This window comes from Phyllobates terribilis, unplaced genomic scaffold, assembly GCF_046119375.1.
Source record: "Phyllobates terribilis strain yellow unplaced genomic scaffold, ASM4611937v1 Scaffold_763__1_contigs__length_703860, whole genome shotgun sequence".
NCBI classification, from domain to species: Eukaryota; Metazoa; Chordata; class Amphibia; order Anura; family Dendrobatidae; genus Phyllobates; species Phyllobates terribilis.
The window spans coordinates 551887-574909 of record NW_027363523.1 but is presented as its reverse complement, the minus strand read 5'-3'; the positions used below and the strand labels follow the sequence as shown (position 1 = coordinate 574909).

Here is a 23023-nt window from a genome sequence, read left to right as displayed (position 1 = left end):
CGCCTCAACACCATTGGAAGGGAGGAGAACCAATTAAGGCGGGGGGGGGGGGTGGAACGAGCAGCTGTCTACCCTTAGCAGGAGGGTTGCTGATTAATTACCTCTCCTGCTGCTGCTGCTGCTGGCTGTCCAGCAGCAGACTGAAGGTGGCTGCTGCTGTGCGCAGGTATATAAAGGCTCAGAGCCTATTATGACACGCGCAGCCAGCGTTCCATTGCCACATTCCGTCTACTGCAGGCGGGATACCTGGATGGCTGAATGTCACTGAGAAGCTCACAGAGACCGCCATAAGCAACAGTTTAAAAGAATGCCACAGACTAATCAACCAAACTTTTTGGGTTGGTTTCTCTTTTATAGTCTGCAGGCATTAAATGAAAGAAGTCAGTGTTCCAGCAGAGGGAGACAACGTTTCAGAAAAGGCATTGTAGCAAACCAAAAAAGAAATTTTAAGCGCAGCAGAGTAACCAGCTCACATACCTGTTAGCTCAGGTGAGTTTAAAAGGCTGCTGTTGATAACAAGGGCATTTGCTAAATAGATGGTGTGTGTGCAACAATATACTGAAAGGTCAATTATATTGTGCAGCTTATCTCACCACCTGTAGTTATTTAGGTGAAAGCTCCAAAATGCTTGCCTAATATGTCTGTTTATCCAAAAGGAAGTATAGAGGGAGAGCTAGATAGATAGCATTGCATTACATTACATGGCAATGCAATGCACAGTTGCTGAAGTTGAACCAAAATGAGCTTGTCATCTGGCTTCTGCAACTTTTAACATGAAAAATCCAATGAGGAGAAGAAAAGCAAAGCCAAAGAGTCCATCCCAAAATCCGACAAACAAGCCAAATGAACAAAAAGCATTGAATTCAATTCTTTCTGATTTTAGAAACTGCATTAAAGAAGGGGTGCACCGGTCCTGGAGATACTGCAATACCAGGTCAATGCGTGGAGTGGACAGAGCAAGCTCTTTTTCCATCTCCCTGTTCTAAAAATCCATTTAATATATGGTCCCCAGATAGGGGACGTATCAGATATTAAACTGATAAGAACAGATACTACACTTGATCTTAGCCAAAAGGCCGAGAAGCGATAACCAGAATTGGTTTCCGACTACGGTGCCACCCAAGGATTCTGAAAAGTCCATTTGTGGAGATGGCCACCTGGACTCCCGTTAAGAAGACATGCTGTCAACCTCTAGATTCCTCACATGCCTGCACTTTTCGGCTTGCTGCTGCTGCAATCCACGCGTTTTAGATCTGCATAACTCCACCTCTTTTAGCACAGTACCCTCAACCCCCAGCTGTTCCCACCCGCCTCAACACCGTTGGAAGGGAGGAGAACCAATTAAGGCGGGGGGGGGGGGGGGGGTTGGAACGAGCAGCTGTCTACCCTTAGCAGGAGGGAGGAGGGTTGCTGATTAATTACCTCTCCTGCTGCTGCTGCTGGCTGTCCAGCAGCAGACTGAAGGTGGCTGCTGCTGTGCGCAGGTATATAAAGGCTCAGAGCCTATTATGAGACGCGCAGCCAGCGTTCCATTGCCACATTCCGTCTACTGCAGGCGGGATACCTGGATGGCTGAATGTCACTGAGAAGCTCACAGAGACCGCCATAAGCAACAGTTTAAAAGAATGCCACAGACTAATCAACCAAACTTTTTGGGTTGGTTTCTCTTTTATAGTCTGCAGGCATTAAATGAAAGAAGTCAGTGTTCCAGCAGAGGGAGACAACGTTTCAGAAAAGGCATTGTAGCAAACCAAAAAGAAATTTTAAGCGCAGCAGAGTAACCAGCTCACATACCTGTTAGCTCAGGTGAGTTTAAAAGGCTGCTGTTGATAACAAGGGCATTTGCTAAATAGATGGTGTGTGTGCAACAATATACTGAAAGGTCAATTATATTGTGCAGCTTATCTCACCACCTGTAGTTATTTAGGTGAAAGCTCCAAAATGCTTGCCTAATATGTCTGTTTATCCAAAAGGAAGTATAGAGGGAGAGCTAGATAGATAGCATTGCATTACATTACATGGCAATGCAATGCACAGTTGCTGAAGTTGAACCAAAATGAGCTTGTCATCTGGCTTCTGCAACTTTTAACATGAAAAATCCAATGAGGAGAAGAAAAGCAAAGCCAAAGAGTCCATCCCAAAATCCGACAAACAAGCCAAATGAACAAAAAGCATTGAATTCAATTCTTTCTGATTTTAGAAACTGCATTAAAGAAGGGGTGCACCGGTCCTGGAGATACTGCAATACCAGGTCAATGCGTGGAGTGGACAGAGCAAGCTCTTTTTCCATCTCCCTGTTCTAAATATCCATTTAATATATGGTCCCCAGATAGGGGACGTATCAGATATTAAACTGATAAGAACAGATACTACACTTGATCTTAGCCAAAAGGCCGAGAAGCGATAACCAGAATTGGTTTCCGACTACGGTGCCACCCAAGGATTCTGAAAAGTCCATTTGTGGAGATGGCCACCTGGACTCCCGTTAAGAAGACATGCTGTCAACCTCTAGATCCCTCACATGCCTGCACTTTTCGGCTTGCTGCTGCTGCAATCCACGCGTTTTAGATCTGCATAACTCCACCTCTTTTAGCACAGTACCCTCAACCCCCGGCTGTTCCCACCCGCCTCAACACCGTTGGAAGGGAGGAGAACCAATTAAGGCGGGGGGGGGGGGGGGGTGGAACGAGCAGCTGTCTACCCTTAGCAGGAGGGTTGCTGATTAATTACCTCTCCTGCTGCTGCTGCTGCTGGCTGTCCAGCAGCAGACTGAAGGTGGCTGCTGCTGTGCGCAGGTATATAAAGGCTCAGAGCCTATTATGACACGCGCAGCCAGCGTTCCATTGCCACATTCCGTCTACTGCAGGCGGGATACCTGGATGGCTGAATGTCACTGAGAAGCTCACAGAGACCGCCATAAGCAACAGTTTAAAAGAATGCCACAGACTAATCAACCCAACTTTTTGGGTTGGTTTCTCTTTTATAGTCTGCAGGCATTAAATGAAAGAAGTCAGTGTTCCAGCAGAGGGAGACAACGTTTCAGAAAAGGCATTGTAGCAAACCAAAAAAGAAATTTTAAGCGCAGCAGAGTAACCAGCTCACATACCTGTTAGCTCAGGTGAGTTTAAAAGGCTGCTGTTGATAACAAGGGCATTTGCTAAATAGATGGTGTGTGTGCAACAATATACTGAAAGGTCAATTATATTGTGCAGCTTATCTCACCACCTGTAGTTATTTAGGTGAAAGCTCCAAAATGCTTGCCTAATATGTCTGTTTATCCAAAAGGAAGTATAGAGGGAGAGCTAGATAGATAGCATTGCATTACATTACATGGCAATGCAATGCACAGTTGCTGAAGTTGAACCAAAATGAGCTTGTCATCTGGCTTCTGCAACTTTTAACATGAAAAATCCAATGAGGAGAAGAAAAGCAAAGCCAAAGAGTCCATCCCAAAATCCGACAAACAAGCCAAATGAACAAAAAGCATTGAATTCAATTCTTTCTGATTTTAGAAACTGCATTAAAGAAGGGGTGCACCGGTCCTGGAGATACTGCAATACCAGGTCAATGCGTGGAGTGGACAGAGCAAGCTCTTTTTCCATCTCCCTGTTCTAAAAATCCATTTAATATATGGTCCCCAGATAGGGGACGTATCAGATATTAAACTGATAAGAACAGATACTACACTTGATCTTAGCCAAAAGGCCGAGAAGCGATAACCAGAATTGGTTTCCGACTACGGTGCCACCCAAGGATTCTGAAAAGTCCATTTGTGGAGATGGCCACCTGGACTCCCGTTAAGAAGACATGCTGTCAACCTCTAGATCCCTCACATGCCTGCACTTTTCGGCTTGCTGCTGCTGCAATCCACGCGTTTTAGATCTGCATAACTCCACCTCTTTTAGCACAGTACCCTCAACCCCCGGCTGTTCCCACCCGCCTCAACACCGTTGGAAGGGAGGAGAACCAATTAAGGCGGGGGGGGGGGTGGAACGAGCAGCTGTCTACCCTTAGCAGGAGGGTTGCTGATTAATTACCTCTCCTGCTGCTGCTGCTGCTGGCTGTCCAGCAGCAGACTGAAGGTGGCTGCTGCTGTGCGCAGGTATATAAAGGCTCAGAGCCTATTATGACACGCGCAGCCAGCGTTCCATTGCCACATTCCGTCTACTGCAGGCGGGATACCTGGATGGCTGAATGTCACTGAGAAGCTCACAGAGACCGCCATAAGCAACAGTTTAAAAGAATGCCACAGACTAATCAACCAAACTTTTTGGGTTGGTTTCTCTTTTATAGTCTGCAGGCATTAAATGAAAGAAGTCAGTGTTCCAGCAGAGGGAGACAACGTTTCAGAAAAGGCATTGTAGCAAACCAAAAAAGAAATTTTAAGCGCAGCAGAGTAACCAGCTCACATACCTGTTAGCTCAGGTGAGTTTAAAAGGCTGCTGTTGATAACAAGGGCATTTGCTAAATAGATGGTGTGTGTGCAACAATATACTGAAAGGTCAATTATATTGTGCAGCTTATCTCACTACCTGTAGTTATTTAGGTGAAAGCTCCAAAATGCTTGCCTAATATGTCTGTTTATCCAAAAGGAAGTATAGAGGGAGAGCTAGATAGATAGCATTGCATTACATTACATGGCAATGCAATGCACAGTTGCTGAAGTTGAACCAAAATGAGCTTGTCATCTGGCTTCTGCAACTTTTAACATGAAAAATCCAATGAGGAGAAGAAAAGCAAAGCCAAAGAGTCCATCCCAAAATCCGACAAACAAGCCAAATGAACAAAAAGCATTGAATTCAATTCTTTCTGATTTTAGAAACTGCATTAAAGAAGGGGTGCACCGGTCCTGGAGATACTGCAATACCAGGTCAATGCGTGGAGTGGACAGAGCAAGCTCTTTTTCCATCTCCCTGTTCTAAAAATCCATTTAATATATGGTCCCCAGATAGGGGACGTATCAGATATTAAACTGATAAGAACAGATACTACACTTGATCTTAGCCAAAAGGCCGAGAAGCGATAACCAGAATTGGTTTCCGACTACGGTGCCACCCAAGGATTCTGAAAAGTCCATTTGTGGAGATGGCCACCTGGACTCCCGTTAAGAAGACATGCTGTCAACCTCTAGATCCCTCACATGCCTGCACTTTTCGGCTTGCTGCTGCTGCAATCCACGCGTTTTAGATCTGCATAACTCCACCTCTTTTAGCACAGTACCCTCAACCCCCGGCTGTTCCCACCCGCCTCAACACCGTTGGAAGGGAGGAGAACCAATTAAGGCGGGGGGGGGGGTGGAACGAGCAGCTGTCTACCCTTAGCAGGAGGGTTGCTGATTAATTACCTCTCCTGCTGCTGCTGCTGCTGGCTGTCCAGCAGCAGACTGAAGGTGGCTGCTGCTGTGCGCAGGTATATAAAGGCTCAGAGCCTATTATGACACGCGCAGCCAGCGTTCCATTGCCACATTCCGTCTACTGCAGGCGGGATACCTGGATGGCTGAATGTCAGTGAGAAGCTCACAGAGACCGCCATAAGCAACAGTTTAAAAGAATGCCACAGACTAATCAACCAAACTTTTTGGGTTGGTTTCTCTTTTATAGTCTGCAGGCATTAAATGAAAGAAGTCAGTGTTCCAGCAGAGGGAGACAACGTTTCAGAAAAGGCATTGTAGCAAACCAAAAAAGAAATTTTAAGCGCAGCAGAGTAACCAGCTCACATACCTGTTAGCTCAGGTGAGTTTAAAAGGCTGCTGTTGATAACAAGGGCATTTGCTAAATAGATGGTGTGTGTGCAACAATATACTGAAAGGTCAATTATATTGTGCAGCTTATCTCACCACCTGTAGTTATTTAGGTGAAAGCTCCAAAATGCTTGCCTAATATGTCTGTTTATCCAAAAGGAAGTATAGAGGGAGAGCTAGATAGATAGCATTGCATTACATTACATGGCAATGCAATGCACAGTTGCTGAAGTTGAACCAAAATGAGCTTGTCATCTGGCTTCTGCAACTTTTAACATGAAAAATCCAATGAGGAGAAGAAAAGCAAAGCCAAAGAGTCCATCCCAAAATCCGACAAACAAGCCAAATGAACAAAAAGCATTGAATTCAATTCTTTCTGATTTTAGAAACTGCATTAAAGAAGGGGTGCACCGGTCCTGGAGATACTGCAATACCAGGTCAATGCGTGGAGTGGACAGAGCAAGCTCTTTTTCCATCTCCCTGTTCTAAAAATCCATTTAATATATGGTCCCCAGATAGGGGACGTATCAGATATTAAACTGATAAGAACAGATACTACACTTGATCTTAGCCAAAAGGCCGAGAAGCGATAACCAGAATTGGTTTCCGACTACGGTGCCACCCAAGGATTCTGAAAAGTCCATTTGTGGAGATGGCCACATGGACTCCCGTTAAGAAGACATGCTGTCAACCTCTAGATCCCTCACATGCCTGCACTTTTCGGCTTGCTGCTGCTGCAATCCACGCGTTTTAGATCTGCATAACTCCACCTCTTTTAGCACAGTACCCTCAACCCCCGGCTGTTCCCACCCGCCTCAACACCGTTGGAAGGGAGGAGAACCAATTAAGGCGGGGGGGGGGTGGAACGAGCAGCTGTCTACCCTTAGCAGGAGGGTTGCTGATTAATTACCTCTCCTGCTGCTGCTGCTGCTGCTGGCTGTCCAGCAGCAGACTGAAGGTGGCTGCTGCTGTGCGCAGGTATATAAAGGCTCAGAGCCTATTATGACACGCGCAGCCAGCGTTCCATTGCCACATTCCGTCTACTGCAGGCGGGATACCTGGATGGCTGAATGTCACTGAGAAGCTCACAGAGACCGCCATAAGCAACAGTTTAAAAGAATGCCACAGACTAATCAACCAAACTTTTTGGGTTGGTTTCTCTTTTATAGTCTGCAGGCATTAAATGAAAGAAGTCAGTGTTCCAGCAGAGGGAGACAACGTTTCAGAAAAGGCATTGTAGCAAACCAAAAAAGAAATTTTAAGCGCAGCAGAGTAACCAGCTCACATACCTGTTAGCTCAGGTGAGTTTAAAAGGCTGCTGTTGATAACAAGGGCATTTGCTAAATAGATGGTGTGTGTGCAACAATATACTGAAAGGTCAATTATATTGTGCAGCTTATCTCACCACCTGTAGTTATTTAGGTGAAAGCTCCAAAATGCTTGCCTAATATGTCTGTTTATCCAAAAGGAAGTATAGAGGGAGAGCTAGATAGATAGCATTGCATTACATTACATGGCAATGCAATGCACAGTTGCTGAAGTTGAACCAAAATGAGCTTGTCATCTGGCTTCTGCAACTTTTAACATGAAAAATCCAATGAGGAGAAGAAAAGCAAAGCCAAAGAGTCCATCCCAAAATCCGACAAACAAGCCAAATGAACAAAAAGCATTGAATTCAATTCTTTCTGATTTTAGAAACTGCATTAAAGAAGGGGTGCACCGGTCCTGGAGATACTGCAATACCAGGTCAATGCGTGGAGTGGACAGAGCAAGCTCTTTTTCCATCTCCCTGTTCTAAAAATCCATTTAATATATGGTCCCCAGATAGGGGACGTATCAGATATTAAACTGATAAGAACAGATACTACACTTGATCTTAGCCAAAAGGCCGAGAAGCGATAACCAGAATTGGTTTCCGACTACGGTGCCACCCAAGGATTCTGAAAAGTCCATTTGTGGAGATGGCCACCTGGACTCCCGTTAAGAAGACATGCTGTCAACCTCTAGATCCCTCACATGCCTGCACTTTTCGGCTTGCTGCTGCTGCAATCCACGCGTTTTAGATCTGCATAACTCCACCTCTTTTAGCACAGTACCCTCAACCCCCGGCTGTTCCCACCCGCCTCAACACCGTTGGAAGGGAGGAGAACCAATTAAGGCGGGGGGGGGGGGGTGGAACGAGCAGCTGTCTACCCTTAGCAGGAGGGTTGCTGATTAATTACCTCTCCTGCTGCTGCTGCTGCTGCTGGCTGTCCAGCAGCAGACTGAAGGTGGCTGCTGCTGTGCGCAGGTATATAAAGGCTCAGAGCCTATTATGACACGCGCAGCCAGCGTTCCATTGCCACATTCCGTCTACTGCAGGCGGGATACCTGGATGGCTGAATGTCACTGAGAAGCTCACAGAGACCGCCATAAGCAACAGTTTAAAAGAATGCCACAGACTAATCAACCAAACTTTTTGGGTTGGTTTCTCTTTTATAGTCTGCAGGCATTAAATGAAAGAAGTCAGTGTTCCAGCAGAGGGAGACAACGTTTCAGAAAAGGCATTGTAGCAAACCAAAAAAGAAATTTTAAGCGCAGCAGAGTAACCAGCTCACATACCTGTTAGCTCAGGTGAGTTTAAAAGGCTGCTGTTGATAACAAGGGCATTTGCTAAATAGATGGTGTGTGTGCAACAATATACTGAAAGGTCAATTATATTGTGCAGCTTATCTCACCACCTGTAGTTATTTAGGTGAAAGCTCCAAAATGCTTGCCTAATATGTCTGTTTATCCAAACGGAAGTATAGAGGGAGAGCTAGATAGATAGCATTGCATTACATTACATGGCAATGCAATGCACAGTTGCTGAAGTTGAACCAAAATGAGCTTGTCATCTGGCTTCTGCAACTTTTAACATGAAAAATCCAATGAGGAGAAGAAAAGCAAAGCCAAAGAGTCCATCCCAAAATCCGACAAACAAGCCAAATGAACAAAAAGCATTGAATTCAATTCTTTCTGATTTTAGAAACTGCATTAAAGAAGGGGTGCACCGGTCCTGGAGATACTGCAATACCAGGTCAATGCGTGGAGTGGACAGAGCAAGCTCTTTTTCCATCTCCCTGTTCTAAAAATCCATTTAATATATGGTCCCCAGATAGGGGACGTATCAGATATTAAACTGATAAGAACAGATACTACACTTGATCTTAGCCAAAAGGCCGAGAAGCGATAACCAGAATTGGTTTCCGACTACGGTGCCACCCAAGGATTCTGAAAAGTCCATTTGTGGAGATGGCCACCTGGACTCCCGTTAAGAAGACATGCTGTCAACCTCTAGATCCCTCACATGCCTGCACTTTTCGGCTTGCTGCTGCTGCAATCCACGCGTTTTAGATCTGCATAACTCCACCTCTTTTAGCACAGTACCCTCAACCCCCAGCTGTTCCCACCCGCCTCAACACCGTTGGAAGGGAGGAGAACCAATTAAGGCGGGGGGGGGGGGGGGTGGAACGAGCAGCTGTCTACCCTTAGCAGGAGGGTTGCTGATTAATTACCTCTCCTGCTGCTGCTGCTGCTGCTGGCTGTCCAGCAGCAGACTGAAGGTGGCTGCTGCTGTGCGCAGGTATATAAAGGCTCAGAGCCTATTATGACACGCGCAGCCAGCGTTCCATTGCCACATTCCGTCTACTGCAGGCGGGATACCTGGATGGCTGAATGTCACTGAGAAGCTCACAGAGACCGCCATAAGCAACAGTTTAAAAGAATGCCACAGACTAATCAACCAAACTTTTTGGGTTGGTTTCTCTTTTATAGTCTGCAGGCATTAAATGAAAGAAGTCAGTGTTCCAGCAGAGGGAGACAACGTTTCAGAAAAGGCATTGTAGCAAACCAAAAAAGAAATTTTAAGCGCAGCAGAGTAACCAGCTCACATACCTGTTAGCTCAGGTGAGTTTAAAAGGCTGCTGTTGATAACAAGGGCATTTGCTAAATAGATGGTGTGTGTGCAACAATATACTGAAAGGTCAATTATATTGTGCAGCTTATCTCACCACCTGTAGTTATTTAGGTGAAAGCTCCAAAATGCTTGCCTAATATGTCTGTTTATCCAAACGGAAGTATAGAGGGAGAGCTAGATAGATAGCATTGCATTACATTACATGGCAATGCAATGCACAGTTGCTGAAGTTGAACCAAAATGAGCTTGTCATCTGGCTTCTGCAACTTTTAACATGAAAAATCCAATGAGGAGAAGAAAAGCAAAGCCAAAGAGTCCATCCCAAAATCCGACAAACAAGCCAAATGAACAAAAAGCATTGAATTCAATTCTTTCTGATTTTAGAAACTGCATTAAAGAAGGGGTGCACCAGTCCTGGAGATACTGCAATACCAGGTCAATGCGTGGAGTGGACAGAGCAAGCTCTTTTTCCATCTCCCTGTTCTAAAAATCCATTTAATATATGGTCCCCAGATAGGGGACGTATCAGATATTAAACTGATAAGAACAGATACTACACTTGATCTTAGCCAAAAGGCCGAGAAGCGATAACCAGAATTGGTTTCCGACTACGGTGCCACCCAAGGATTCTGAAAAGTCCATTTGTGGAGATGGCCACCTGGACTCCCGTTAAGAAGACATGCTGTCAACCTCTAGATCCCTCACATGCCTGCACTTTTCGGCTTGCTGCTGCTGCAATCCACGCGTTTTAGATCTGCATAACTCCACCTCTTTTAGCACAGTACCCTCAACCCCCGGCTGTTCCCACCCGCCTCAACACCGTTGGAAGGGAGGAGAACCAATTAAGGCGGGGGGGGGGGGTGGAACGAGCAGCTGTCTACCCTTAGCAGGAGGGTTGCTGATTAATTACCTCTCCTGCTGCTGCTGCTGCTGCTGGCTGTCCAGCAGCAGACTGAAGGTGGCTGCTGCTGTGCGCAGGTATATAAAGGCTCAGAGCCTATTATGACACGCGCAGCCAGCGTTCCATTGCCACATTCCGTCTACTGCAGGCGGGATACCTGGATGGCTGAATGTCACTGAGAAGCTCACAGAGACCGCCATAAGCAACAGTTTAAAAGAATGCCACAGACTAATCAACCAAACTTTTTGGGTTGGTTTCTCTTTTATAGTCTGCAGGCATTAAATGAAAGAAGTCAGTGTTCCAGCAGAGGGAGACAACGTTTCAGAAAAGGCATTGTAGCAAACCAAAAAAGAAATTTTAAGCGCAGCAGAGTAACCAGCTCACATACCTGTTAGCTCAGGTGAGTTTAAAAGGCTGCTGTTGATAACAAGGGCATTTGCTAAATAGATGGTGTGTGTGCAACAATATACTGAAAGGTCAATTATATTGTGCAGCTTATCTCACCACCTGTAGTTATTTAGGTGAAAGCTCCAAAATGCTTGCCTAATATGTCTGTTTATCCAAAAGGAAGTATAGAGGGAGAGCTAGATAGATAGCATTGCATTACATTACATGGCAATGCAATGCACAGTTGCTGAAGTTGAACCAAAATGAGCTTGTCATCTGGCTTCTGCAACTTTTAACATGAAAAATCCAATGAGGAGAAGAAAAGCGAAGCCAAAGAGTCCATCCCAAAATCCGACAAACAAGCCAAATGAACAAAAAGCATTGAATTCAATTCTTTCTGATTTTAGAAACTGCATTAAAGAAGGGGTGCACCGGTCCTGGAGATACTGCAATACCAGGTCAATGCGTGGAGTGGACAGAGCAAGCTCTTTTTCCATCTCCCTGTTCTAAAAATCCATTTAATATATGGTCCCCAGATAGGGGACGTATCAGATATTAAACTGATAAGAACAGATACTACACTTGATCTTAGCCAAAAGGCCGAGAAGCGATAACCAGAATTGGTTTCCGACTACGGTGCCACCCAAGGATTCTGAAAAGTCCATTTGTGGAGATGGCCACCTGGACTCCCGTTAAGAAGACATGCTGTCAACCTCTAGATCCCTCACATGCCTGCACTTTTCGGCTTGCTGCTGCTGCAATCCACGCGTTTTAGATCTGCATAACTCCACCTCTTTTAGCACAGTACCCTCAACCCCCGGCTGTTCCCACCCGCCTCAACACCGTTGGAAGGGAGGAGAACCAATTAAGGCGGGGGGGGGGGTGGAACGAGCAGCTGTCTACCCTTAGCAGGAGGGTTGCTGATTAATTACCTCTCCTGCTGCTGCTGCTGCTGCTGGCTGTCCAGCAGCAGACTGAAGGTGGCTGCTGCTGTGCGCAGGTATATAAAGGCTCAGAGCCTATTATGACACGCGCAGCCAGCGTTCCATTGCCACATTCCGTCTACTGCAGGCGGGATACCTGGATGGCTGAATGTCACTGAGAAGCTCACAGAGACCGCCATAAGCAACAGTTTAAAAGAATGCCACAGACTAATCAACCAAACTTTTTGGGTTGGTTTCTCTTTTATAGTCTGCAGGCATTAAATGAAAGAAGTCAGTGTTCCAGCAGAGGGAGACAACGTTTCAGAAAAGGCATTGTAGCAAACCAAAAAAGAAATTTTAAGAGCAGCAGAGTAACCAGCTCACATACCTGTTAGCTCAGGTGAGTTTAAAAGGCTGCTGTTGATAACAAGGGCATTTGCTAAATAGATGGTGTGTGTGCAACAATATACTGAAAGGTCAATTATATTGTGCAGCTTATCTCACCACCTGTAGTTATTTAGGTGAAAGCTCCAAAATGCTTGCCTAATATGTCTGTTTATCCAAAAGGAAGTATAGAGGGAGAGCTAGATAGATAGCATTGCATTACATTACATGGCAATGCAATGCACAGTTGCTGAAGTTGAACCAAAATGAGCTTGTCATCTGGCTTCTGCAACTTTTAACATGAAAAATCCAATGAGGAGAAGAAAAGCAAAGCCAAAGAGTCCATCCCAAAATCCGACAAACAAGCCAAATGAACAAAAAGCATTGAATTCAATTCTTTCTGATTTTAGAAACTGCATTAAAGAAGGGGTGCACCGGTCCTGGAGATACTGCAATACCAGGTCAATGCGTGGAGTGGACAGAGCAAGCTCTTTTTCCATCTCCCTGTTCTAAAAATCCATTTAATAAATGGTCCCCAGATAGGGGACGTATCAGATATTAAACTGATAAGAACAGATACTACACTTGATCTTAGCCAAAAGGCCGAGAAGCGATAACCAGAATTGGTTTCCGACTACGGTGCCACCCAAGGATTTTGAAAAGTCCATTTGTGGAGATGGCCACCTGGACTCCCGTTAAGAAGACATGCTGTCAACCTCTAGATCCCTCACATGCCTGCACTTTTCGGCTTGCTGCTGCTGCAATCCACGCGTTTTAGATCTGCATAACTCCACCTCTTTTAGCACAGTACCCTCAACCCCCGGCTGTTCCCACCCGCCTCAACACCGTTGGAAGGGAGGAGAACCAATTAAGGCGGGGGGGGGGGTGGAACGAGCAGCTGTCTACCCTTAGCAGGAGGGTTGCTGATTAATTACCTCTCCTGCTGCTGCTGCTGCTGGCTGTCCAGCAGCAGACTGAAGGTGGCTGCTGCTGTGCGCAGGTATATAAAGGCTCAGAGCCTATTATGACACGCGCAGCCAGCGTTCCATTGCCACATTCCGTCTACTGCAGGCGGGATACCTGGATGGCTGAATGTCACTGAGAAGCTCACAGAGACCGCCATAAGCAACAGTTTAAAAGAATGCCACAGACTAATCAACCAAACTTTTTGGGTTGGTTTCTCTTTTATAGTCTGCAGGCATTAAATGAAAGAAGTCAGTGTTCCAGCAGAGGGAAACAACGTTTCAGAAAAGGCATTGTAGCAAACCAAAAAAGAAATTTTAAGCGCAGCAGAGTAACCAGCTCACATACCTGTTAGCTCAGGTGAGTTTAAAAGGCTGCTGTTGATAACAAGGGCATTTGCTAAATAGATGGTGTGTGTGCAACAATATACTGAAAGGTCAATTATATTGTGCAGCTTATCTCACCACCTGTAGTTATTTAGGTGAAAGCTCCAAAATGCTTGCCTAATATGTCTGTTTATCCAAAAGGAAGTATAGAGGGAGAGCTAGATAGATAGCATTGCATTACATTACATGGCAATGCAATGCACAGTTGCTGAAGTTGAACCAAAATGAGCTTGTCATCTGGCTTCTGCAACTTTTAACATGAAAAATCCAATGAGGAGAAGAAAAGAAAAGCCAAAGAGTCCATCCCAAAATCCGACAAACAAGCCAAATGAACAAAAAGCATTGAATTCAATTCTTTCTGATTTTAGAAACTGCATTAAAGAAGGGGTGCACCGGTCCTGGAGATACTGCAATACCAGGTCAATGCGTGGAGTGGACAGAGCAAGCTCTTTTTCCATCTCCCTGTTCTAAAAATCCCTTTAATATATGGTCCCCAGATAGGGGACGTATCAGATATTAAACTGATAAGAACAGATACTACACTTGATCTTAGCCAAAAGGCCGAGAAGCGATAACCAGAATTGGTTTCCGACTACGGTGCCACCCAAGGATTCTGAAAAGTCCATTTGTTAAGATGGCCACCTGGACTCCCGTTAAGAAGACATGCTGTCAACCTCTAGATCCCTCACATGCCTGCACTTTTCGGCTTGCTGCTGCTGCAATCCACGCGTTTTAGATCTGCATAACTCCACCTCTTTTAGCACAGTACCCTCAACCCCCGGCTGTTCCCACCCGCCTCAACACCGTTGGAAGGGAGGAGAACCAATTAAGGCGGGGGGGGGGGTGGAATGAGCAGCTGTCTACCCTTAGCAGGAGGGTTGCTGATTAATTACCTCTCCTGCTGCTGCTGCTGCTGCTGGCTGTCCAGCAGCAGACTGAAGGTGGCTGCTGCTGTGCGCAGGTATATAAAGGCTCAGAGCCTATTATGACACGCGCAGCCAGCGTTCCATTGCCACATTCCGTCTACTGCAGGCGGGATACCTGGATGGCTGAATGTCACTGAGAAGCTCACAGAGACCGCCATAAGCAACAGTTTAAAAGAATGCCACAGACTAATCAACCAAACTTTTTGGGTTGGTTTCTCTTTTATAGTCTGCAGGCATTAAATGAAAGAAGTCAGTGTTCCAGCAGAGGGAGACAACGTTTCAGAAAAGGCATTGTAGCAAACCAAAAAAGAAATTTTAAGCGCAGCAGAGTAACCAGCTCACATACCTGTTAGCTCAGGTGAGTTTAAAAGGCTGCTGTTGATAACAAGGGCATTTGCTAAATAGATGGTGTGTGTGCAACAATATACTGAAAGGTCAATTATATTGTGCAGCTTATCTCACCACCTGTAGTTATTTAGGTGAAAGCTCCAAAATGCTTGCCTAATATGTCTGTTTATCCAAAAGGAAGTATAGAGGGAGAGCTAGATAGATAGCATTGCATTACATTACATGGCAATGCAATGCACAGTTGCTGAAGTTGAACCAAAATGAGCTTGTCATCTGGCTTCTGCAACTTTTAACATGAAAAATCCAATGAGGAGAAGAAAAGCAAAGCCAAAGAGTCCATCCCAAAATCCGACAAACAAGCCAAATGAACAAAAAGCATTGAATTCAATTCTTTCTGATTTTAGAAACTGCATTAAAGAAGGGGTGCACCGGTCCTGGAGATACTGCAATACCAGGTCAATGCGTGGAGTGGACAGAGCAAGCTCTTTTTCCATCTCCCTGTTCTAAAAATCCATTTAATATATGGTCCCCAGATAGGGGACGTATCAGATATTAAACTGATAAGAACAGATACTACACTTGATCTTAGCCAAAAGGCCGAGAAGCAATAACCAGAATTGGTTTCCGACTACGGTGCCACCCAAGGATTCTGAAAAGTCCATTTGTGGAGATGGCCACCTGGACTCCCGTTAAGAAGACATGCTGTCAACCTCTAGATCCCTCACATGCCTGCACTTTTCGGCTTGCTGCTGCTGCAATCCACGCGTTTTAGATCTGCATAACTCCACCTCTTTTAGCACAGTACCCTCAACCCCCGGCTGTTCCCACCCGCCTCAACACCGTTGGAAGGGAGGAGAACCAATTAAGGCGGGGGGGGGGGTGGAACGAGCAGCTGTCTACCCTTAGCAGGAGGGTTGCTGATTAATTACCTCTCCTGCTGCTGCTGCTGCTGCTGGCTGTCCAGCAGCAGACTGAAGGTGGCTGCTGCTGTGCGCAGGTATATAAAGGCTCAGAGCCTATTATGACACGCGCAGCCAGCGTTCCATTGCCACATTCCGTCTACTGCAGGCGGGATACCTGGATGGCTGAATGTCACTGAGAAGCTCACAGAGACCGCCATAAGCAACAGTTTAAAAGAATGCCACAGACTAATCAACCAAACTTTTTGGGTTGGTTTCTCTTTTATAGTCTGCAGGCATTAAATGAAAGAAGTCAGTGTTCCAGCAGAGGGAGACAACGTTTCAGAAAAGGCATTGTAGCAAACCAAAAAAGAAATTTTAAGCGCAGCAGAGTAACCAGCTCACATACCTGTTAGCTCAGGTGAGTTTAAAAGGCTGCTGTTGATAACAAGGGCATTTGCTAAATAGATGGTGTGTGTGCAACAATATACTGAAAGGTCAATTATATTGTGCAGCTTATCTCACCACCTGTAGTTATTTAGGTGAAAGCTCCAAAATGCTTGCCTAATATGTCTGTTTATCCAAAAGGAAGTATAGAGGGAGAGCTAGATAGATAGCATTGCATTACATTACATGGCAATGCAATGCACAGTTGCTGAAGTTGAACCAAAATGAGCTTGTCATCTGGCTTCTGCAACTTTTAACATGAAAAATCCAATGAGGAGAAGAAAAGCAAAGCCAAAGAGTCCATCCCAAAATCCGACAAACAAGCCAAATGAACAAAAAGCATTGAATTCAATTCTTTCTGATTTTAGAAACTGCATTAAAGAAGGGGTGCACCGGTCCTGGAGATACTGCAATACCAGGTCAATGCGTGGAGTGGACAGAGCAAGCTCTTTTTCCATCTCCCTGTTCTAAAAATCCATTTAATATATGGTCCCCAGATAGGGGACGTATCAGATATTAAACTGATAAGAACAGATACTACACTTGATCTTAGCCAAAAGGCCGAGAAGCGATAACCAGAATTGGTTTCCGACTACGGTGCCACCCAAGGATTCTGAAAAGTCCATTTGTGGAGATGGCCACCTGGACTCCCGTTAAGAAGACATGCTGTCAACCTCTAGATCCCTCACATGCCTGCACTTTTCGGCTTGCTGCTGCTGCAATCCACGCGTTTTAGATCTGCATAACTCCACCTCTTTTAGCACAGTACCCTCAACCCCCGGCTGTTCCCACCCGCCTCAACACCGTTGGAAGGGAGGAGAACCAATTAAGGCGGGGGGGGGGGTGGAACGAGCAGCTGTCTACCCTTAGCAGGAGGGTTGCTGATTAATTACCTCTCCTGCTGCTGCTGCTGCTGCTGGCTGTCCAGCAGCAGACTGAAGGTGGCTGCTGCTGTGCGCAGGTATATAAAGGCTCAGAGCCTATTATGACACGCGCAGCCAGCGTTCCATTGCCACATTCCGTCTACTGCAGGCGGGATACCTGGATGGCTGAATGTCACTGAGAAGCTCACAGAGACCGCCATAAGCAACAGTTTAAAAGAATGCCACAGACTAATCAACCAAACTTTTTGGGTTGGTTTCTCTTTTATAGTCTGCAGGCATTAAATGAAAGAAGTCAGTGTTCCAGCAGAGGGAGACAACGTTTCAGAAAAGGCATTGTAGCAAACCAAAAAAGAAATTTTAAGCGCAGCAGAGTAACCAGCTCACATACCTGTTAGCTCAGGTGAGTTTAAAAGGCTGTTGTTGATAACAAGGTCATTTGCTAAATAGATGGTGTGTGTGCAACAATATACTGAAAGGTCAATTATATTGTGCAGCTTATCTCACCACCTGTAGCTATTTAGGTGAAAGCTCCAAAATGCTTGCCTAATATGTCTGTTTATCCAAAAGGAAGTATAGAGGGAGAGCTAGATAGATAGCATTGCATTACATTACATGGCAATGCAATGCACAGTTGCTGAAGTTGAACCAAAATGAGCTTGTCATCTGGCTTCTGCAACTTTTAACATGAAAAATCCAATGAGGAGAAGAAAAGAAAAGCCAAAGAGTCCATCCCAAAATCCGACAAACAAGCCAAATGAACAAAAAGCATTGAATTCAATTCTTTCTGATTTTAGAAACTGCATTAAAGAAGGGGTGCACCGGTCCTGGAGATACTGCAATACCAGGTCAATGCGTGGAGTGGACAGAGCAAGCTCTTTTTCCATCTCCCTGTTCTAAAAATCCATTTAATATATGGTCCCCAGATAGGGGACGTATCAGATATTAAACTGATAAGAACAGATACTACACTTGATCTTAGCCAAAAGGCCGAGAAGCGATAACCAGAATTGGTTTCCGACTACGGTGCCACCCAAGGATTCTGAAAAGTCCATTTGTGGAGATGGCCACCTGGACTCCCGTTAAGAAGACATGCTGTCAACCTCTAGATCCCTCACATGCCTGCACTTTTCGGCTTGCTGCTGCTGCAATCCACGCGTTTTAGATCTGCATAACTCCACCTCTTTTAGCACAGTACCCTCAACCCCCGGCTGTTCCCACCCGCCTCAACACCGTTGGAAGGGAGGAGAACCAATTAAGGCGGGGGGGGGGGGTGGAATGAGCAGCTGTCTACCCTTAGCAGGAGGGTTGCTGATTAATTACCTCTCCTGCTGCTGCTGCTGCTGCTGGCTGTCCAGCAGCAGACTGAAGGTGGCTGCTGCTGTGCGCAGGTATATAAAGGCTCAGAGCCTATTATGACACGCGCAGCCAGCGTTCCATTGCCACATTCCGTCTACTGCAGGCGGGATACCTGGATGGCTGAATGTCACTGAGAAGCTCACAGAGACCGCCATAAGCAACAGTTTAAAAGAATGCCACAGACTAATCAACCAAACTTTTTGGGTTGGTTTCTCTTTTATAGTCTGCAGGCATTAAATGAAAGAAGTCAGTGTTCCAGCAGAGGGAGACAACGTTTCAGAAAAGGCATTGTAGCAAACCAAAAAAGAAATTTTAAGCGCAGCAGAGTAACCAGCTCACATACCTGTTAGCTCAGGTGAGTTTAAAAGGCTGCTGTTGATAACAAGGGCATTTGCTAAATAGATGGTGTGTGTGCAACAATATACTGAAAGGTCAATTATATTGTGCAGCTTATCTCACCACCTGTAGTTATTTAGGTGAAAGCTCCAAAATGCTTGCCTAATATGTCTGTTTATCCAAAAGGAAGTATAGAGGGAGAGCTAGATAGATAGCATTGCATTACATTACATGGCAATGCAATGCACAGTTGCTGAAGTTGAACCAAAATGAGCTTGTCATCTGGCTTCTGCAACTTTTAACATGAAAAATCCAATGAGGAGAAGAAAAGCAAAGCCAAAGAGTCCATCCCAAAATCCGACAAACAAGCCAAATGAACAAAAAGCATTGAATTCAATTCTTTCTGATTTTAGAAACTGCATTAAAGAAGGGGTGCACCGGTCCTGGAGATACTGCAATACCAGGTCAATGCGTGGAGTGGACAGAGCAAGCTCTTTTTCCATCTCCCTGTTCTAAAAATCCATTTAATATATGGTCCCCAGATAGGGGACGTATCAGATATTAAACTGATAAGAACAGATACTACACTTGATCTTAGCCAAAAGGCCGAGAAGCGATAACCAGAATTGGTTTCCGACTACGGTGCCACCCAAGGATTCTGAAAAGTCCATTTGTGGAGATGGCCACCTGGACTCCCGTTAAGAAGACATGCTGTCAACCTCTAGATCCCTCACATGCCTGCACTTTTCGGCTTGCTGCTGCTGCAATCCACGCGTTTTAGATCTGCATAACTCCACCTCTTTTAGCACAGTACCCTCAACCCCCGGCTGTTCCCACCCGCCTCAACACCGTTGGAAGGGAGGAGAACCAATTAAGGCGGGGGGGGGGGTGGAACGAGCAGCTGTCTACCCTTAGCAGGAGGGTTGCTGATTAATTACCTCTCCTGCTGCTGCTGCTGCTGCTGCTGGCTGTCCAGCAGCAGACTGAAGGTGGCTGCTGCTGTGCGCAGGTATATAAAGGCTCAGAGCCTATTATGACACGCGCAGCCAGCGTTCCATTGCCACATTCCGTCTACTGCAGGCGGGATACCTGGATGGCTGAATGTCACTGAGAAGCTCACAGAGACCGCCATAAGCAACAGTTTAAAAGAATGCCACAGACTAATCAACCAAACTTTTTGGGTTGGTTTCTCTTTTATAGTCTGCAGGCATTAAATGAAAGAAGTCAGTGTTCCAGCAGAGGGAGACAACGTTTCAGAAAAGGCATTGTAGCAAACCAAAAAAGAAATTTTAAGCGCAGCAGAGTAACCAGCTCACATACCTGTTAGCTCAGGTGAGTTTAAAAGGCTGCTGTTGATAACAAGGGCATTTGCTAAATAGATGGTGTGTGTGCAACAATATACTGAAAGGTCAATTATATTGTGCAGCTTATCTCACCACCTGTAGTTATTTAGGTGAAAGCTCCAAAATGCTTGCCTAATATGTCTGTTTATCCAAAAGGAAGTATAGAGGGAGAGCTAGATAGATAGCATTGCATTACATTACATGGCAATGCAATGCACAGTTGCTGAAGTTGAACCAAAATGAGCTTGTCATCTGGCTTCTGCAACTTTTAACATGAAAAATCCAATGAGGAGAAGAAAAGCAAAGCCAAAGAGTCCATCCCAAAATCCGACAAACAAGCCAAATGAACAAAAAGCATTGAATTCAATTCTTTCTGATTTTAGAAACTGCATTAAAGAAGGGGTGCACCGGTCCTGGAGATACTGCAATACCAGGTCAATGCGTGGAGTGGACAGAGCAAGCTCTTTTTCCATCTCCCTGTTCTAAAAATCCATTTAATATATGGTCCCCAGATAGGGGACGTATCAGATATTAAACTGATAAGAACAGATACTACACTTGATCTTAGCCAAAAGGCCGAGAAGCGATAACCAGAATTGGTTTCCGACTACGGTGCCACCCAAGGATTCTGAAAAGTCCATTTGTGGAGATGGCCACCTGGACTCCCGTTAAGAAGACATGCTGTCAACCTCTAGATCCCTCACATGCCTGCACTTTTCGGCTTGCTGCTGCTGCAATCCACGCGTTTTAGATCTGCATAACTCCACCTCTTTTAGCACAGTACCCTCAACCCCCGGCTGTTCCCTCCCGCCTCAACACCGTTGGAAGGGAGGAGAACCAATTAAGGCGGGGGGGGGGTGGAACGAGCAGCTGTCTACCCTTAGCAGGAGGGTTGCTGATTAATTACCTCTCCTGCTGCTGCTGCTGCTGCTGCTGGCTGTCCAGCAGCAGACTGAAGGTGGCTGCTGCTGTGCGCAGGTATATAAAGGCTCAGAGCCTATTATGACACGCGCAGCCAGCGTTCCATTGCCACATTCCGTCTACTGCAGGCGGGATACCTGGATGGCTGAATGTCACTGAGAAGCTCACAGAGACCGCCATAAGCAACAGTTTAAAAGAATGCCACAGACTAATCAACCAAACTTTTTGGGTTGGTTTCTCTTTTATAGTCTGCAGGCATTAAATGAAAGAAGTCAGTGTTCCAGCAGAGGGAGACAACGTTTCAGAAAAGGCATTGTAGCAAACCAAAAAAGAAATTTTAAGCGCAGCAGAGTAACCAGCTCACATACCTGTTAGCTCAGGTGAGTTTAAAAGGCAGCTGTTGATAACAAGGGCATTTGCTAAATAGATGGTGTGTGTGCAACAATATACTGAAAGGTCAATTATATTGTGCAGCTTATCTCACCACCTGTAGTTATTTAGGTGAAAGCTCCAAAATGCTTGCCTAATATGTCTGTTTATCCAAAAGGAAGTATAGAGGGAGAGCTAGATAGATAGCATTGCATTACATTACATGGCAATGCAATGCACAGTTGCTGAAGTTGAACCAAAATGAGCTTGTCATCTGGCTTCTGCAACTTTTAACATGAAAAATCCAATGAGGAGAAGAAAAGCAAAGCCAAAGAGTCCATCCCAAAATCCGACAAACAAGCCAAATGAACAAAAAGCATTGAATTCAATTCTTTCTGATTTTAGAAACTGCATTAAAGAAGGGGTGCACCGGTCCTGGAGATACTGCAATACCAGGTCAATGCGTGGAGTGGACAGAGCAAGCTCTTTTTCCATCTCCCTGTTCTAAAAATCCATTTAATATATGGTCCCCAGATAGGGGACGTATCAGATATTAAACTGATAAGAACAGATACTACACTTGATCTTAGCCAAAAGGCCGAGAAGCGATAACCAGAATTGGTTTCCGACTACGGTGCCACCCAAGGATTCTGAAAAGTCCATTTGTGGAGATGGCCACCTGGACTCCCGTTAAGAAGACATGCTGTCAACCTCTAGATCCCTCACATGCCTGCACTTTTCGGCTTGCTGCTGCTGCAATCCACGCGTTTTAGATCTGCATAACTCCACCTCTTTTAGCACAGTACCCTCAACCCCCGGCTGTTCCCACCCGCCTCAACACCGTTGGAAGGGAGGAGAACCAATTAAGGCGGGGGGGGGGTGGAACGAGCAGATGTCTACCCTTAGCAGGAGGGTTGCTGATTAATTACCTCTCCTGCTGCTGCTGCTGCTGCTGGCTGTCCAGCAGCAGACTGAAGGTGGCTGCTGCTGTGCGCAGGTATATAAAGGCTCAGAGCCTATTATGACACGCGCAGCCAGCGTTCCATTGCCACATTCCGTCTACTGCAGGCGGGATACCTGGATGGCTGAATGTCACTGAGAAGCTCACAGAGACCGCCATAAGCAACAGTTTAAAAGAATGCCACAGACTAATCAACCAAACTTTTTGGGTTGGTTTCTCTTTTATAGTCTGCAGGCATTAAATGAAAGAAGTCAGTGTTCCAGCAGAGGGAGACAACGTTTCAGAAAAGGCATTGTAGCAAACCAAAAAAGAAATTTTAAGCGCAGCAGAGTAACCAGCTCACATACCTGTTAGCTCAGGTGAGTTTAAAAGGCTGCTGTTGATAACAAGGGCATTTGCTAAATAGATGGTGTGTGTGCAACAATATACTGAAAGGTCAATTATATTGTGCAGCTTATCTCACCACCTGTAGTTATTTAGGTGAAAGCTCCAAAATGCTTGCCTAATATGTCTGTTTATCCAAAAGGAAGTATAGAGGGAGAGCTAGATAGATAGCATTGCATTACATTACATGGCAATGCAATGCACAGTTGCTGAAGTTGAACCAAAATG

General features: G+C 45.4%; 17 non-coding genes across 17 annotated transcripts; all 17 read right to left on the bottom strand.

Annotated features, from left to right (window-relative positions):
* Positions 1 to 897: 897 nt before the first annotated feature.
* On the bottom strand, positions 898 to 1088 carry LOC141238835 (U2 spliceosomal RNA). Its single transcript, XR_012304283.1, has one exon. It is a non-coding gene; the product is annotated as a U2 spliceosomal RNA (small nuclear RNA).
* Positions 1089 to 2214: 1126 nt separating this feature from the next.
* On the bottom strand, positions 2215 to 2405 carry LOC141238960 (U2 spliceosomal RNA). The gene has a single exon (XR_012304402.1). It is a non-coding gene; the product is annotated as a U2 spliceosomal RNA (small nuclear RNA).
* Positions 2406 to 3526: 1121 nt separating this feature from the next.
* Positions 3527 to 3717, bottom strand: LOC141238834 (U2 spliceosomal RNA). The gene has a single exon (XR_012304282.1). It is a non-coding gene; the product is annotated as a U2 spliceosomal RNA (small nuclear RNA).
* A 1116-nt stretch (positions 3718 to 4833) lies between these two features.
* On the bottom strand, positions 4834 to 5024 carry LOC141238832 (U2 spliceosomal RNA). The gene has a single exon (XR_012304281.1). It is a non-coding gene; the product is annotated as a U2 spliceosomal RNA (small nuclear RNA).
* Positions 5025 to 6140: 1116 nt separating this feature from the next.
* On the bottom strand, positions 6141 to 6331 carry LOC141238831 (U2 spliceosomal RNA). The gene has a single exon (XR_012304280.1). It is a non-coding gene; the product is annotated as a U2 spliceosomal RNA (small nuclear RNA).
* A 1118-nt stretch (positions 6332 to 7449) lies between these two features.
* LOC141238830 (U2 spliceosomal RNA) lies at positions 7450 to 7640 on the bottom strand. Its single transcript, XR_012304279.1, has one exon. It is a non-coding gene; the product is annotated as a U2 spliceosomal RNA (small nuclear RNA).
* A 1121-nt stretch (positions 7641 to 8761) lies between these two features.
* On the bottom strand, positions 8762 to 8952 carry LOC141238829 (U2 spliceosomal RNA). Its single transcript, XR_012304278.1, has one exon. It is a non-coding gene; the product is annotated as a U2 spliceosomal RNA (small nuclear RNA).
* A 1123-nt stretch (positions 8953 to 10075) lies between these two features.
* LOC141238930 (U2 spliceosomal RNA) lies at positions 10076 to 10266 on the bottom strand. The gene has a single exon (XR_012304373.1). It is a non-coding gene; the product is annotated as a U2 spliceosomal RNA (small nuclear RNA).
* A 1120-nt stretch (positions 10267 to 11386) lies between these two features.
* LOC141238827 (U2 spliceosomal RNA) lies at positions 11387 to 11577 on the bottom strand. The gene has a single exon (XR_012304276.1). It is a non-coding gene; the product is annotated as a U2 spliceosomal RNA (small nuclear RNA).
* A 1119-nt stretch (positions 11578 to 12696) lies between these two features.
* On the bottom strand, positions 12697 to 12887 carry LOC141238906 (U2 spliceosomal RNA). Its single transcript, XR_012304351.1, has one exon. It is a non-coding gene; the product is annotated as a U2 spliceosomal RNA (small nuclear RNA).
* A 1116-nt stretch (positions 12888 to 14003) lies between these two features.
* Positions 14004 to 14194, bottom strand: LOC141238938 (U2 spliceosomal RNA). The gene has a single exon (XR_012304381.1). It is a non-coding gene; the product is annotated as a U2 spliceosomal RNA (small nuclear RNA).
* Positions 14195 to 15313: 1119 nt separating this feature from the next.
* Positions 15314 to 15504, bottom strand: LOC141238910 (U2 spliceosomal RNA). Its single transcript, XR_012304354.1, has one exon. It is a non-coding gene; the product is annotated as a U2 spliceosomal RNA (small nuclear RNA).
* A 1119-nt stretch (positions 15505 to 16623) lies between these two features.
* LOC141238826 (U2 spliceosomal RNA) lies at positions 16624 to 16814 on the bottom strand. The gene has a single exon (XR_012304275.1). It is a non-coding gene; the product is annotated as a U2 spliceosomal RNA (small nuclear RNA).
* Positions 16815 to 17933: 1119 nt separating this feature from the next.
* On the bottom strand, positions 17934 to 18124 carry LOC141238825 (U2 spliceosomal RNA). Its single transcript, XR_012304274.1, has one exon. It is a non-coding gene; the product is annotated as a U2 spliceosomal RNA (small nuclear RNA).
* Positions 18125 to 19244: 1120 nt separating this feature from the next.
* LOC141238824 (U2 spliceosomal RNA) lies at positions 19245 to 19435 on the bottom strand. Its single transcript, XR_012304273.1, has one exon. It is a non-coding gene; the product is annotated as a U2 spliceosomal RNA (small nuclear RNA).
* Positions 19436 to 20557: 1122 nt separating this feature from the next.
* LOC141238823 (U2 spliceosomal RNA) lies at positions 20558 to 20748 on the bottom strand. The gene has a single exon (XR_012304272.1). It is a non-coding gene; the product is annotated as a U2 spliceosomal RNA (small nuclear RNA).
* Positions 20749 to 21869: 1121 nt separating this feature from the next.
* LOC141238822 (U2 spliceosomal RNA) lies at positions 21870 to 22060 on the bottom strand. Its single transcript, XR_012304271.1, has one exon. It is a non-coding gene; the product is annotated as a U2 spliceosomal RNA (small nuclear RNA).
* Positions 22061 to 23023: the final 963 nt, after the last annotated feature.